Source organism: Staurois parvus, unplaced genomic scaffold (assembly GCF_062004578.1).
Source record: "Staurois parvus isolate SC_StPar_1 unplaced genomic scaffold, SC_StPar_1.0 ptg000225l, whole genome shotgun sequence".
Taxonomy (NCBI): Eukaryota; Metazoa; Chordata; class Amphibia; order Anura; family Ranidae; genus Staurois; species Staurois parvus.
Window position 1 is genome coordinate 2,222,501 of NW_028318021.1, and position 13,781 is coordinate 2,236,281.

General features: G+C 41.0%; 1 protein-coding gene across 2 annotated transcripts in view; it reads left to right on the top strand.

Moving 5' to 3' along the window:
* Positions 1-13,781, top strand: part of PRMT8 (protein arginine methyltransferase 8) — a 225,389-nt gene that overhangs the window by 1,841 nt on the left and 209,767 nt on the right. The window lies entirely within an intron of this gene.

Here is a 13,781-nt window from a genome sequence, read left to right on the forward strand (position 1 = left end):
ATTGTACTCATCAGGGAACTTGCAACAGGAGGAAGGTACAATAAGGTTTTTATTATGATCAATGTTATGGTGGCACAAAAGATTGGGAGACCATCTTTACAGCACTACGTGTGATTCAGGTCTGCTTTCTACCTTCTGTGCAAAATCTGTATAAAATACATATATACACATATATATATATATATATATATATATATATGTTATATATATATATATATATATATATATATATATAAATAATATATATATATATATATATACATATATAAATACATACACACACAGCAATATTATGTATATATATATATATATATATTTTTTTTATTTTATTAAATTTATTTTATTTATTTGAGCAGCCTTTAAGTCCACGCAATGGTTACTATTTTCTAGCTGTTTAGTGAAAAAAAAAAATCACTCAGTGATAGTATAGTAAATGTGTAGTGGGTAAATTGGAAGTAAACTGCCACTGGACACTTGTACCTACAGGTGGGTTCCTAATAAAGCTTACCTGTAGGTACAAGTAATATCTCCTAAACATGCACCATGTTAGGAGATATTCAGTGTTCCTGCAGCCAATGATGTCACTAGCGCATGTGCTCATAGGAATGGCATACCTGCGCCGTTTCTTCAGAGCTCTACTGCATTTCAGCTGCACTGCAAGGGAGGATTTTTACTTTCCCTGGAATTTGGCTTAAGATTTTCACAGTCCTGCAACTCAGCACAGTCCTGCCAAGCAGAGGACCTGATCTTTCTCTGCTAAAGTTTCAATTTTACTTGCTGGTTTCCTCCCCATCCCTACTGTGTTAGTGAACAGTAAAAGGAGAAGCAGCAAACTGATGAGCTCATATCTCTTTCACTCTGCTCTCTCCTAATATCAGCATGCTCCTTGCACTGCAACGCACCTGATTGGCTCATTGTGTTGCTTCTTCATTCCCCGGTCTGAGCTCTGCTGTATAGAGATTGCAAAAAGCTGATAACAGGTTACATTTAAGCTTGCATTTTAAAAAAAATTACTTATAGAGATGTATTTATGACTACAGAGCTGCATTCATTCATTTTTTCCTTTTAAGGCTGGCCATACATGGGTCAATTTTCAAAACTTTTTAATTCAAAAATCGGACCTAAGAATAATCAGCCGATTTTCGCTCTGTTAGTGGGGCAAAAGCGATTTTCGTGGTTCCTCCCCATTTCGTTCATCAGGCATGCTGGAAAATTTTTGAAAAATTACCAATTTTTAAAATCATTGGTGGCACCATCAGATTACAGAACAAACAATGTTTTTGATTTCCGATCGAAAAATAGTTCGGAATTCAACCCATGTATGGCCTGCTTAAATCTGCCTGGAGTTCAGCTTTATTCAGTGTTTGTCTTATAATCCTGTGTAGTGCCCTCATCAGGTGTTATGCCAGGTGTGTCATATGGAGCTCCTAATGAATTGTTGTTCATGTCAAATTGGCATCTGACCAAAGATTGGCCCTTGAGTGTGTAAGTGAGTGTGTGATTGTGTTTGTGATTATGTGTGATGGGAACCAGGGGCAGACTGACCATTTGGAAACTCGGGCACTGCCCGAGGGCCCAGGGTCAGTAGGGGGCCCCATGAGATGCCCCTGGTACCTTTTTCATAGGCTTTTTTGAGTTTGGGCAAGGACACAGGGGCCCCATGATCCCCTATTGCCCGGGGGCCCCATGAGTTGTCAGTCCGCCCCTGATGGGAACATTAGATTGTAAGCCTCTTTCGGGGTCACAGACCAAAGTGATTAGATCTATAATGTGCTGTGTAATGTCTGGGTTAAATAAATAGACGGCCTTTGTATTCTGATGTAACCAAAGAACCACACCTGTGATATGAACTATTTGTAAAGATTGTATGAGAAGTATGCAGTCATGGGTATAAAGTAAAAACGACTCCATCCTCAGGTGCTAAGGGTCTGATTTACTTAAAGTGTAATTCGATTTTTGTTGAGAAAAAAACAATCTCTCTAAGTGATCTATGAAAATTGCAACAATTTTAACAAACTTTGTAGCAGATTCCTACATTTCTTCTGCTTTGAAGAAATAGCTGTACATGTCATTGGCTTTCTGTGCTCCCTGTTCACACTTCGCTGTCAGCTGCGGGGCAGAGCAGGGCGGAAAATTTCAACATGATTGCATGCTTCTGCACCGCTCTGCAGGTCTCTGTGCTACACTGCATTTTTGCTTTTGTAACACTCCATTAATGCAGAACTACACTGCATCTGAGTGTCACAAACCAAAAATGGTATTAAATTCATTTTTACTATTCACAGCAAACTCAACCATCCATATCTCCATGTTTTATTTTGTTGAGAAATCACTGTGAAAAACATCCACTGGCAGTTCTGGCCATTACCATCTTGAGTAAGGGCAGATAATTCATGTAGCATTTACTTCCTGGAATCGATCTGCCCTTAGCTCAGGCATGCAGACAGGAGGGTTTGTTTAGCTGAGAAAACCCCTCCCTGCCCTATTAAAGACTCTTGATATGTATTTTCCAGGCCTGGAAACCAGGAAATAACTGAAATGTAAAAAAAAAGTTTAATAAGTAAATATGATGTACTTTCTTATCTATTTACTAATGCTAGCAGCATAAAAATAAAGTCAATGTTGATTGAAAGTGTGAAGTTCTGCTTTAAGGGCCAGTTCACACCACAAAAATACACTCCGGATGCATTCCAGATATGTTTTTGCTCTCAGTTCACACCACACTCCGTTCCGACGCAGTTTTGATGCAGTTTGCTATGTTCCAATACCGTTCTGTGCAGAAAAAATGCAGCATGTTCTACTTTTTTTCTACACCAGAAACTGAATGGAACTGACTACACTGGTGTGAACTAGAGCCATTGAAATACATGGTGCATGTATTTTTGATGCAGAAAAAAAGCACATTGGACTGCATCTAATGTGAACTAGCTCTAAAGGGGGCCTTGGGTGTAAAAATACACCACCCCTCCACCTTTGTTGACAGCTGTGAACACTACCCGTAGAGAAAAAAAAATGAATATTTTTCTCTGTGAATAGTGAGAGCCTACCTGAATCTGAGTAGAATGATCTAGTTCATTATAATCACCTGGTGCATCTTTAGTGTTCTAATTAGAATAGTTGCAGTTTCTGCATCCCTTTAGAAGTATTTAATCCTTGGGCAATATATCACCAAAACTGAAATTTCTATTGCAGGGGGTACCTAAAATTTGACTTGTATCTTAGTGCAGACGTCTGGGAAAATCAGTGAGCCAATCACACAAGCAGGAAATGACATTTCCACTGGGGGGTTCCACACAGTGAAATACACAACGCCTTCAGGTTGCCATATTGCATTGCATTTTGTAGGAAATTTTAGTGGCTGCAGAATGAAAAGGTAATTTTTAATAACATTAAATTACAATATGGCTTGTCTAGTAATTGTATATACTATATTATTTTGTTTTTATAGTTGCTATTTTTTTTTCCATGAACGGTCATTTTCTATGTGTCCTTTTCACACCAAAGCACTGGTGAGATGTGCTGTGCAATGTGGAAAAATGCAGACATGGTTCATTTTTTTCAAAGTGCCCCGGAGCTCACCTGATGTCTGCGCCATTCACTACAATGCAGTGCCGCTAGGGTAGATAGAAACATCACTAATTTCAATAAAATGTAAAAATAAATTAAACAGTTCCTTGCATTGTTACAAGGTGCTGATCCCTACCACCGCCACAGAATGGACACCAGCCTGCATGCTAGATATCAGCTATTGTTGGACTGACTAATACCTGCCTTTCATTAGTTATAGGGGTGGAGGCACTGCAGTTTTGTGTAATGCATTTAGTTAATGAGAAATTGTGCACATTTATATTTATTACAGCAATTTACTGTCAGTGGATGTCGGAAGTGATATGTGTACCCTGGCAAACAATTTACTGGCACGAGATAATATAACTGTGTCTGCTAGTTTACCTCTGCTAATTTTCTCATTAAAACATAACAGTTCACAGCTATATATACAGAAAAAACCTACATAAACAACCTGGATACAAGATTAGCTATATATCAATACATTTATACATATGTAACAAGTATTGTTCTGCGCAATTATTAATGGCAGCAAAATCTGTAAAAAATTTAAAAAAAGACAATAAAAAACTGTAAATAGAGCATATTTGATTCACATACATAAATATCACTTTGGATGGATTCATACCTGAGCACAGAGATTTCCAGGAAATTTTAATTGAGTGTCTTTTCTGATCTCTACCTTCGTCCCTCACTAATTTTTTTTTTGACCCCTGTTCTCCACAGTTCACATACTCATCCACCCAACAGATCCAGAGTTGTCCTGCCAAGGTCCTCTTCTCAGCAGCTGCCACTCAGATCCCATACCGCCATGTTTGCATGTGAAGTAGTCAGGAGTCTTTAAGCTCTTCTGTGTTCAGCCGGTGGGCCTCCTAATGGCACGCCGCTGGGCACCTCTTCCTTTGTGAGTGAAAAACTAAGGTCTCCTGATATATGTGATGTGCATATCCTGGGAGGCACAGCAAGCACAGTACATGTCACCTAGGTGAATGACATGTATAGGAGGTGAAACCAAACCCTTTTTCAGTAATAATGGGGGTAACAGAATGCCGATTTTAATGTAGTGGAGCCGAGAAGGGGTGGAATAGAGAAACTTTTGACTTCATGGTGAAGATCTGTACACATATACAAGAGCTTTAGAAGCAAAAGTCAAGCATTTTACATGTGTATTCAAGCTTCAGACATTTTTGTTGTAGCCAATGGAAAGCATTAGGAGGAGGAGACCAGTTCTTACAGACTAAAAATACCTGAAATACACCTGAAAAAACACTCCTAAATGCTCAGTTTGAGCATTTACAGGCTCTCCCATTGAGGTCTATGGGGCCAAAATTCCCCAAACTGCCTAAAGCAGCCTTTCTCAACCAGGGTGCCCAGGCACCCTGGGGTGCCTTGAAGTTTCTTCAGGGGTGCCTTGGTAAAATGTCTAAAAATTATCCAAAACTTGTATACAAGCCAGCAGGTGGATAAGTCTGCCTTTTAGGTAATAAATCACCTCTAATGATGGGTGTCTTACATGTGTGGATGTTGCTGCATTATTAAAACTATTAGAACAGTTTTTCACATTTTAGAATGGAGTGCCCTTTTAAAATTATGGACAGTCTTGAGGCACCCTATTTTAGAATGGGGTGCCTCAAGACTGTCCATACTTTTAAAGGGTGCCTCAGGACTGTCCATAATTTTTAAAGGGTGCCTTGACTGAAAAAACACTGGCCTAAAGAATTGGTAGCTTTTGAAAAGTAAGGCATCGAGTCATCCATCGTGAATGGGGCCATAGGTATGCGTCTGTTTTTTTCTCATGAAGTAATTACCAAAAGTGTATCTGAAGCCAACTTTTTTTTTAAGCTTTTTTGATTAGGTAAAACTTAGCACCTCTGCTTGTTCTATGGGCCCTTGTCACTAAGTCAGAAAGCCATAGAAAATCCAAAATGTTGAATTAGCACTGGAACAGGAAATATTTCAATGACCCTGGTGTCTTAGGGTCTGTGATTCCAAGATTTTGTTCTTGTTAAAAATAAATAAATAAATGATTTGGCTTGAAATACAGCTTGGGGGGGGGAGGGGTCACAATTAAATTAGTTTAGTTTCCTCTTGAACATCTAGAAAAATAATATTCAGGGCCTGTGTTGACAGCCTTTAGTTCAAGTCAAGTCTATGGGGATGATTGTAGCAGGTCCATTTTGCAAGTCAATAGGAGAACAACTGCCGGTCAAATGCATTTGTCAATGATTTCTGAATAATCTCAGAAGCTTCTCAAACTGATGTCAAACCAATGCCATCAACACATCCCAAAGCCTATTGGCAGAGTTCCTAAGTGAAATTTCAGTAACTTTAGAGAGATTTCTTCTTACTTTTTGTTATGTCTTTGAGAAGGTAACTCTACCCAAAAGGACACACAGAGCAAAAAAAAATCCCAACTGTCCATAGGTACATTACAGTCAGTGAGTGTTGCACTCTAGAACAGGAAGTACATTATTTACAAGTAACCAAGTGAAAAGAAAGGAAGTAAAAAAATTAAAAACGAATGCAGTAACATGTAATGACTGGTAAACTGTGATTTATGTAATTATGGCTATGGCAGATGGTTAGGATTGGACTTGGGCTCAGGGTTAGGATAGGGGTAAGGACTTATGGTTGTGATTGCAGGTCCTTATAGAACTAGCCAGATTTTTTTTTGCATGCAAGTACACCAGTGCCAGCTAATTGTAAATGTTCAAACTACTGCACTAAAAATTCAGAATTATTGTTTGGCCTTTACTTTTACTATACTGGCATGTGCTTTGTAGTACAACAGTAAGGTTCAGAAGTGCTGTACATTACAATAGAGCTGTGTGAAGTTACCAGTGAGGCTGAAGTATTAACAGTTTTCTAATGATAACATATACAAAAAAGTCAATTCTAATCCCCTAGTCACACATTTGCATTCGTGCTCACACATTTTTTTCACAGTGACATGGACTTATTCATTTCTTGTGCACCATGGTTTCATGCCCACTGAACTGAAACATTTTTCTTCCAACACACTGCAAGGCAGCATAGACGTTGTAGTGCAATGAACACAGTACTTTGGTTAAATGCATGTATGGGTGTTGTTGGGGTCCTTTTAGAAATGAATTGGCACGTTCAATATGCAAGGGTTGTTTAGGTGTACATTAAAATGTGCAAAAGTGTGCTGTGGTACACCTGGAAGAATGTGAGCTTGCTCCTTATATCTGTCTTAGCCAGGTTGAGCTGGCAACTGTTACGATGTTGCTGTAAGAAGACTCTGAGTTTAGCAGAGTTGGCAGGACTTAATATAGCAGATCGCCAGAAAAATATCTTCCACTTTTTCTCATTTGCAAAGAAAAGTTGTCCCTGCACAATGGCAGCCTAGCGTTGACATTGTAGTGGTGTATAGGAAGACTGCGATGTGTGAAAGGTACATTATATTGTACAGAACTGAATGTCAAAGGAGCAGTGAAAGTGTGGGTCATAACACCAGAAACCTGTATACATCTTTCCTATTGTCTTCAGTTTAATGTATTTAAAGCGTTTAACTGATCTCTGGAAACTGTGGCCACAACTAGATAGGAAGAGGGCAAAGAACTAGTCACCAATACTATCTGTGGTTTTCCTGTAGTTGACTTTGCTGACTTAACATGCCATGTTTCGCTTTTTCTGTGGAGGCAGTCATCTTGGGAGAAACAGGGCTTTGCTTCCTCATGTCAGAGCCTCCAGCAAGGAGAGCATTAAGAAGGACAGTAGTGACCTCATGAAAATCTCCTAAAACTCGCTGGCAGAGGCAGTAGTGCCTTAGATCTCACACTGCAGAGATACAGCTATGGGGTTAGAATGTCTAGGCACACTCACATACAAGGAAATTCTCTGCTATTTTTCACATTAAATTCTACAATTTTCAGGGTACTGCTTAGGCAGAATTAACATTTTTAGATGCTTCCCATAACCTTGCAAATGTTCACTTTTTGACTTTAGTTCTACTTTAACTACTGTCGGCTGTTTATGTAGAAGTAATAGGTTTATGTGGGTTATATGTTCAGATATAAATCACTGTGGGCTGTACATGTGGGAGCTAGGGTGATGTCAGAAGGGTTCCTTTCATCACCTGTCTGATTTAAAGGGTAATTCCAGCCAACACTGATATTTTACTTGCAGCCCCTTTCAGATGTCTTCATTCCATCTCAGCGGGGGAATCATAGACCGATCTGTAATGGTTGTGCGCATTAGGTACATGAATTCTGTATGCGACATTCATTTTTTTCAGGTCCCAGCCACTTTTTGTCATGAGAAGAGGCAAAGCCCAGGGATCTTACCCCCTCTCTCCTTGTTCAATTAATGGAATACATAGCCTTAACTTTTAACACACTTCAAAATAGCCTATTATCTCAACTTAGGGACAGCAGACACCAGCACACAGGCCTTTGCCAGACCAGTAAATAGCTGAGTTCTGGCAGGATGTCTGTTAATTTCTGCTGACCATAAAAAAAATCTACAGATTAATACTTCCCTCTGACCTATTGTAAAGCGATGACAAAATCCTTCAGTTCTGTCACCCATAGTTTGTAAGGCAATTAAAGCACTAGGAACACATAGTGTACCATAAAATGTCTCCGAGACCTCTGCCCAATTCACAACTTAAAGTGGAGCTCCAGTGAAAATAAAAAAAAATAAAAGTCAACAGCTACAAAAACTGTAGCTACTAACTTTTAAAAAATGGACACTTACCTGTCCCTCAATCCTGCTGTGTCCCCCCCCCCGCAGCCCGTTTCACCGGTAGCCCTGTATTCTCGGCACTGACATCTTCAGTGTGGGCACCTGGCTGTAAAGCCACAAGCTGTCAAAGAGCTGCGCTTTCTGAATGGGTACAGGGAGGGGGGGGGGATTACAAATTCTGCTTATGATCGCCTAGGCGATCACAGCTGAAGTGGGAGCGGGTACCTATCAATTTTGGGTATCCGCACCCCCGCTCCTCAAAGGTGCCAATCCTTAACAGGAAGGGGGGGACCAGTCCTTAAAGCGGAACTTCCCCTTTTAGGGTTAAATTTAAAAACTTAAAAAAAAATCCACACACAATTCATAAAATCAAACAGGACCAAGACACATTAATATTAAGTATATATTTTAATGGGGAATATCATACCAAGCTAATCGAGGTCACACATGACTAAACTAGCACATACAGCAGTCTCCCACCTCTTGGGTAACAGGCCCATCCGATATACTCTGTGTTTGTTATCCTTGGACACAAAATATAATGCTGAACAATAATCTACCAGTTTATAGAATGCAATCTGTACATATTGGAAGATATTAATATTAGTATGAAACTGTGTGTAAGGGAGGGCCATGATACAGTCATAAATACAGTGACACCCCCATGGCCACTCCTCAACTGCTAATTGGTCAGATGGTCTCAGTCAACACCCCTTTGATACCACGCAAAAGGGGAATGCCAGGACATCTTGACAGCTCTCGTTTTAACATCAAACCAAGGAACACCTAACTGGACTTGAGAGAGCCACTGTACCGCTTTTCCTTGATTGGATTGATTGGACTCTGCTAAAACCGAGGACTTTGCAAATATTTACCTGTTTCACCTCTTTGTCTTGCTGTTGCTTGTTCTTTTTATTTCTTTGTAACACCCTTTTTCTGTAAATATTTTATTTGCACCATTTTGACCTTTTTTTACTATTAAACCCTATTTTGAAAAGTGTTGCAATTGTCTTTAAGGATTTTAATGCAAACTAAAAGAATCCCTGTCTCTTGACGAGTGCTACTGTAGTATAAATCTCTGTACATACCTGTCTGTGGTGATAGTGTGTGTTACAGACGTTATTATTGCTAAGATTGTGCATTTCCTTCTTCTCTGTAAAAAGGCGGTGGTGGCAGTTTAAAGGGTTAATTGTTTGATTACCCTAACCCAGTGACAATCACTCTCAGGTTGCTTGTACCTAGATTGTGGTCCCGCAAACTGGAAAATCTTTATGCAGGGTGCAGTGAGAGCAGCATTGTTATGTAAGTGACAGCATGGTGTGAGATTGGCCGGTTCTTTGTCACAAGTTGGTGAGAAGGGCTGGGTTCTGGCACCACATTCATTATATGATCCTCTCCTGAGTCTGATTGTAATGGAAGCAGATGTCATATGTGTGTAATCCCTTTGGAAAGCCAGATGTAAAAGGACCTACTTCTCCCTCTATCTGCCAACATCTGGGTGCAAACTTATTACGTTTGGTCTGACATAACTGAAAGGATCTGGCTGCATACGGATGCACAACCACTTAGATCTGGCCGCTCATAGCAATAAATTGTAGTCTGTTTTTGGTCTTATCACGGCTCAGACACAGACTGATGGAACACCTATATGAAAGAGGTTTATAGGTGAAGCCCATGGGTTTCACTCAGCCACTGGATTCTGTTGCCTAAGATCTCTCTTTTTTTAGTTCCTACTTTTGTTTCTGTTCACTTTGATATTGAAGGAGTTCTCATTCACTTTTATGTGTTCGCACTCAATTTGTTGCATTCGTCTTAATAATCTTCTAAATCTTGCAGGGAGAGATGGGCACCCTTATAACAACCATGGCAGTTGTGTAGACCCACAACCCCAAGAGAAAAGATTTTTACAATGGCTTTTTTGAAGATGCAGAATTCTTGAATCCACCAAATTGAAATCACAATTTTGGATGCATTTACAACTTGATGCTTAATATCAGCCTAAACCATGCTCTTAGTTTTGAGTATAAAAGAGTTAGAACCTCTGTCAGGTTTTCATTTAGGTTTGTCTACCCATTTGGGAGATGTACTGTCATTTCCTGCCCTGGTGACACAACAGGAAGTCAGAGAAATGTTCCAGACCAGGACACAGGCAGTAGTAAACAGGTTCTAATTCTTTCTTAGTCTGTCATAAGAAGTATTTTTTCACTGTCTGTGTACCACTTGTTGAGGTATTCCCTTGCTTCCTGCACTAATGATACCACAGGACGTGTGGGAAAATCTCCCAAAGGTGCAGAGGCTCAACTATTCTGTATTCTCTCTAAATCTAAACCATAATTTGACTGGAGCTGTACTTTATTAGATATACAGAATATAAACGTTACCTGTATGGTGGTATTTGTTACAGTATTTTTCGCCCTTTTGCTGTCAGGTACAAATGGCAGACATTACCTGCTGCAAAAGAACATAACGTTCAACATTGTTGCAGATCATTTTTCATGCTTGCGAGGTGAAGCCAAACTCATTTTAGGAATAAAATAAAAAAAGACAGTGAAAATACAATCTGCCCCCTTGAAATGGTTCTTTGGTAGGTGTCTGCAGATGTTGCACAGTCCCCAGTCCCACCATAATATTCCTGGGCTGTTCCCATATGTTCAATGGCACCTTAAAGGGTCACTGTCACCTGGCCTATGCACAGGGCCACCCCCAACCTACTTATAATCACCTTCCTGTGCTTTCATGATGCTTCCTTATTTATCAGAGCCAACACAGAAGTCAGCATTGCCAAAGGCCTGGGAGAGCAATGGTGTCACTTCCGCAGTCATGTGACAATGCTTGGGCGTAGTGATTGGCTATTGATTTAAGCACTGTCACAGCAAATCATGTGCTCCACCATAATCAGAAGCACAGGCTTCAACAGAGGAAGGAGTGATGAGGGTGTGAAGGCAAGATGAGTATAATTGGGTTCAAGCACATTGGAGAGGCACCGTCCCCATTCTTCCCTCCACCATGTGACAATGTTTGCGCCTGCCAGTTAGGTGCTTAGGTGTGAGCATTACATTCTTTAAGTAGGGGAGAAGATCACATGCGCTACCATACTTGGAAGTACAATGTCAGTCAAATGGAGAAAATCGGATATCAGTGGTGGCTTTAAAAAGAGAACCTGTGTGTAAAGTGATAGACTCCCTTTAAAAAAGACCTGTCATTATAAAAATAAAGCAAGGCAAGTAGTATTGGTTGGAGTATGACAGCAACAGCACCTTCATTTTCTCAGGTCACCTTCCAAGCACATGCTGTGGATATTAAGAAAATGTGTTACCAAAAAAATGACCAAGTCAGTGCAGTGAGGTGTAAACATTCATTTAGTGAGGTGTAAACATTCATTTAGCTTCTGAAAACAGAATTTAAAGTACAACTTCACGTTTATATTAACTCCTCACAATCCTCCCACAGCCTCAAGGACAGCATCTATCCCCCCTGCTAAGATTTCATACCTTATTTTCAAAATTATTGGCTTTTATCTGCCCACCCTGCCCAAGCCGCCAGAGCGGGTGTTCAATTATCTGCAATACCTCCTGCTGAGAGCCAGGAGCATGCACAGGGCTGATAATAGCAGTTCAATGGAGAAAGCACAAATTTGGGAGTGGGGACTGCCGTCTCCGTAGGCAGGCTACACAGTAACAGCTGATGATATTCAAAATAAGGTATGAAATCTCAGGGGAGGAGGGTTGTAAGGGGAATAAGTAGTTACTATAAAAGTGAAGGAACATTGTAAAGCACCACATACATAACCTGTTATATTAAAGCTGTTGGTCGAGAAATAACCAGACTGCCTTTGTTGACCTCCTTTCTTCAATCACTGGCTGCCTTGTTATTTAGGACCGCTGGCTTCACTACTTTTTGAATTGCTGACCCAGAACATGTGTCACATATGGAATCCCCATAAGCCCTGGTTCACACTAATGCGGTGCGGAATTCACAGCATTTTCTGTGCGAATTTTGCACTGCATCAGAATCACACCCCATTCATGCAAACCGCTGCGGGTGTGTATGTTAAGTTAACAACACCCCGAAAGCTTTCTGCAAAATGCAGTGCAATGTGCAGAATCAGATCACATAGGTGTGAATACCCATGCGATCCGATTCTAGTGCGGACCCAAAAAAGGGTCCTGCATCTTTTTGGTGCTGGTGCGGTGTGATTAGAGTCATACAAAATGTATGGCTCCAATCACACCATACACAAATCGCATGTGATTTGTGCAGGAATGCGGTGTGGTTCCTGTGCGAATCACATGCAATATACTGCACCGCATATATGTGAACCCAGGCTGAAACGAAATCCTGGAGCATCAGGTCTTTACCAGAGCCACTAGTGTCATGATGCTAATACTACTACAATGCCACCATCTCTCCCACCCCACACGCCAAAGTCCTGGGTGTCACTCTGGACTCCCACCTCTCCTTCCTACCCCACATCCAACTGCTATCTAGTTCTTGCAGGCTCCACCTCCGCAACATCTCCAAGATATGTACATTCCTCACCCCAGACACCACCAAACAACTCGTACACTCCCTCATCATCTCACGCCTGGACTATTGCAATTCCCTTCTCACTGGCCTATCCAAACAAACGATATCCCCACTCCAGTCAATCCTAAACTCAGCGGCTAGACTCATCCACCTCACCAACCACTCTACATCTGCCTCCCCCCTCTGCCAATCCCTTCATTGGCTCCCGATTGCCCAACGCATCAAGTTCAAACTGCTAACTCTGACCTACAAAGCCATTCACAACGCTGCCCCAAACTACATAACTGACCTGATACCCAAATACTACCCTACCCGTACCCTCCGCTCCTCACAGGACCTCCTACTCTCTAGCTCCCTGGTCTCCTCCTCCCACGCCCGATTGCAGAACCTCTCTAGGACTTCCCCCATCCTCTGGAACTCCATACCCCAATCCATCAGACTGTCACCTACCCTCCTCACCTTCAGGCGCACCCTGAAAACCCCCCTCTTCAGGGAAGCCTACCTCAACCTCACCTAACACCTGACCTCCTCCACTCCTCCCACCACTCCATCCCCCACAGCCATTTCCTCTTGTATTACCTTCCCCACCCTCCTAGATTGTAAACTCGAAAGAGCAGGGCCCTCGAACCCCTCATGTATTGTATTGTTACTGTCTTGTCTCATGTTCTGTCCCCCTTGCTACTATACAGCACTGAGCATACCCTTCGGCGCTATATAAATACTGTTTAATAATAATAATAATAATAATAATAATAATATAATAATAATAATGCCCCAGGGTGTTCCTTGTAAGGGGCAAGGTATAGGCAGTCAGTTAGTAGGTAACCAAATTGGAAGAGAGGCTGCAGACAAAATTCTAAATTTGGGCCAAGGTTGAATATCCAGAAAGCGGAATAAAAGCATGTACAGTCTTGCAGATACTGACTGAACCTGTTGATCAGCCACAGAGTAAAGTACTGAGCTCCTTTCAAAGGTGCTTA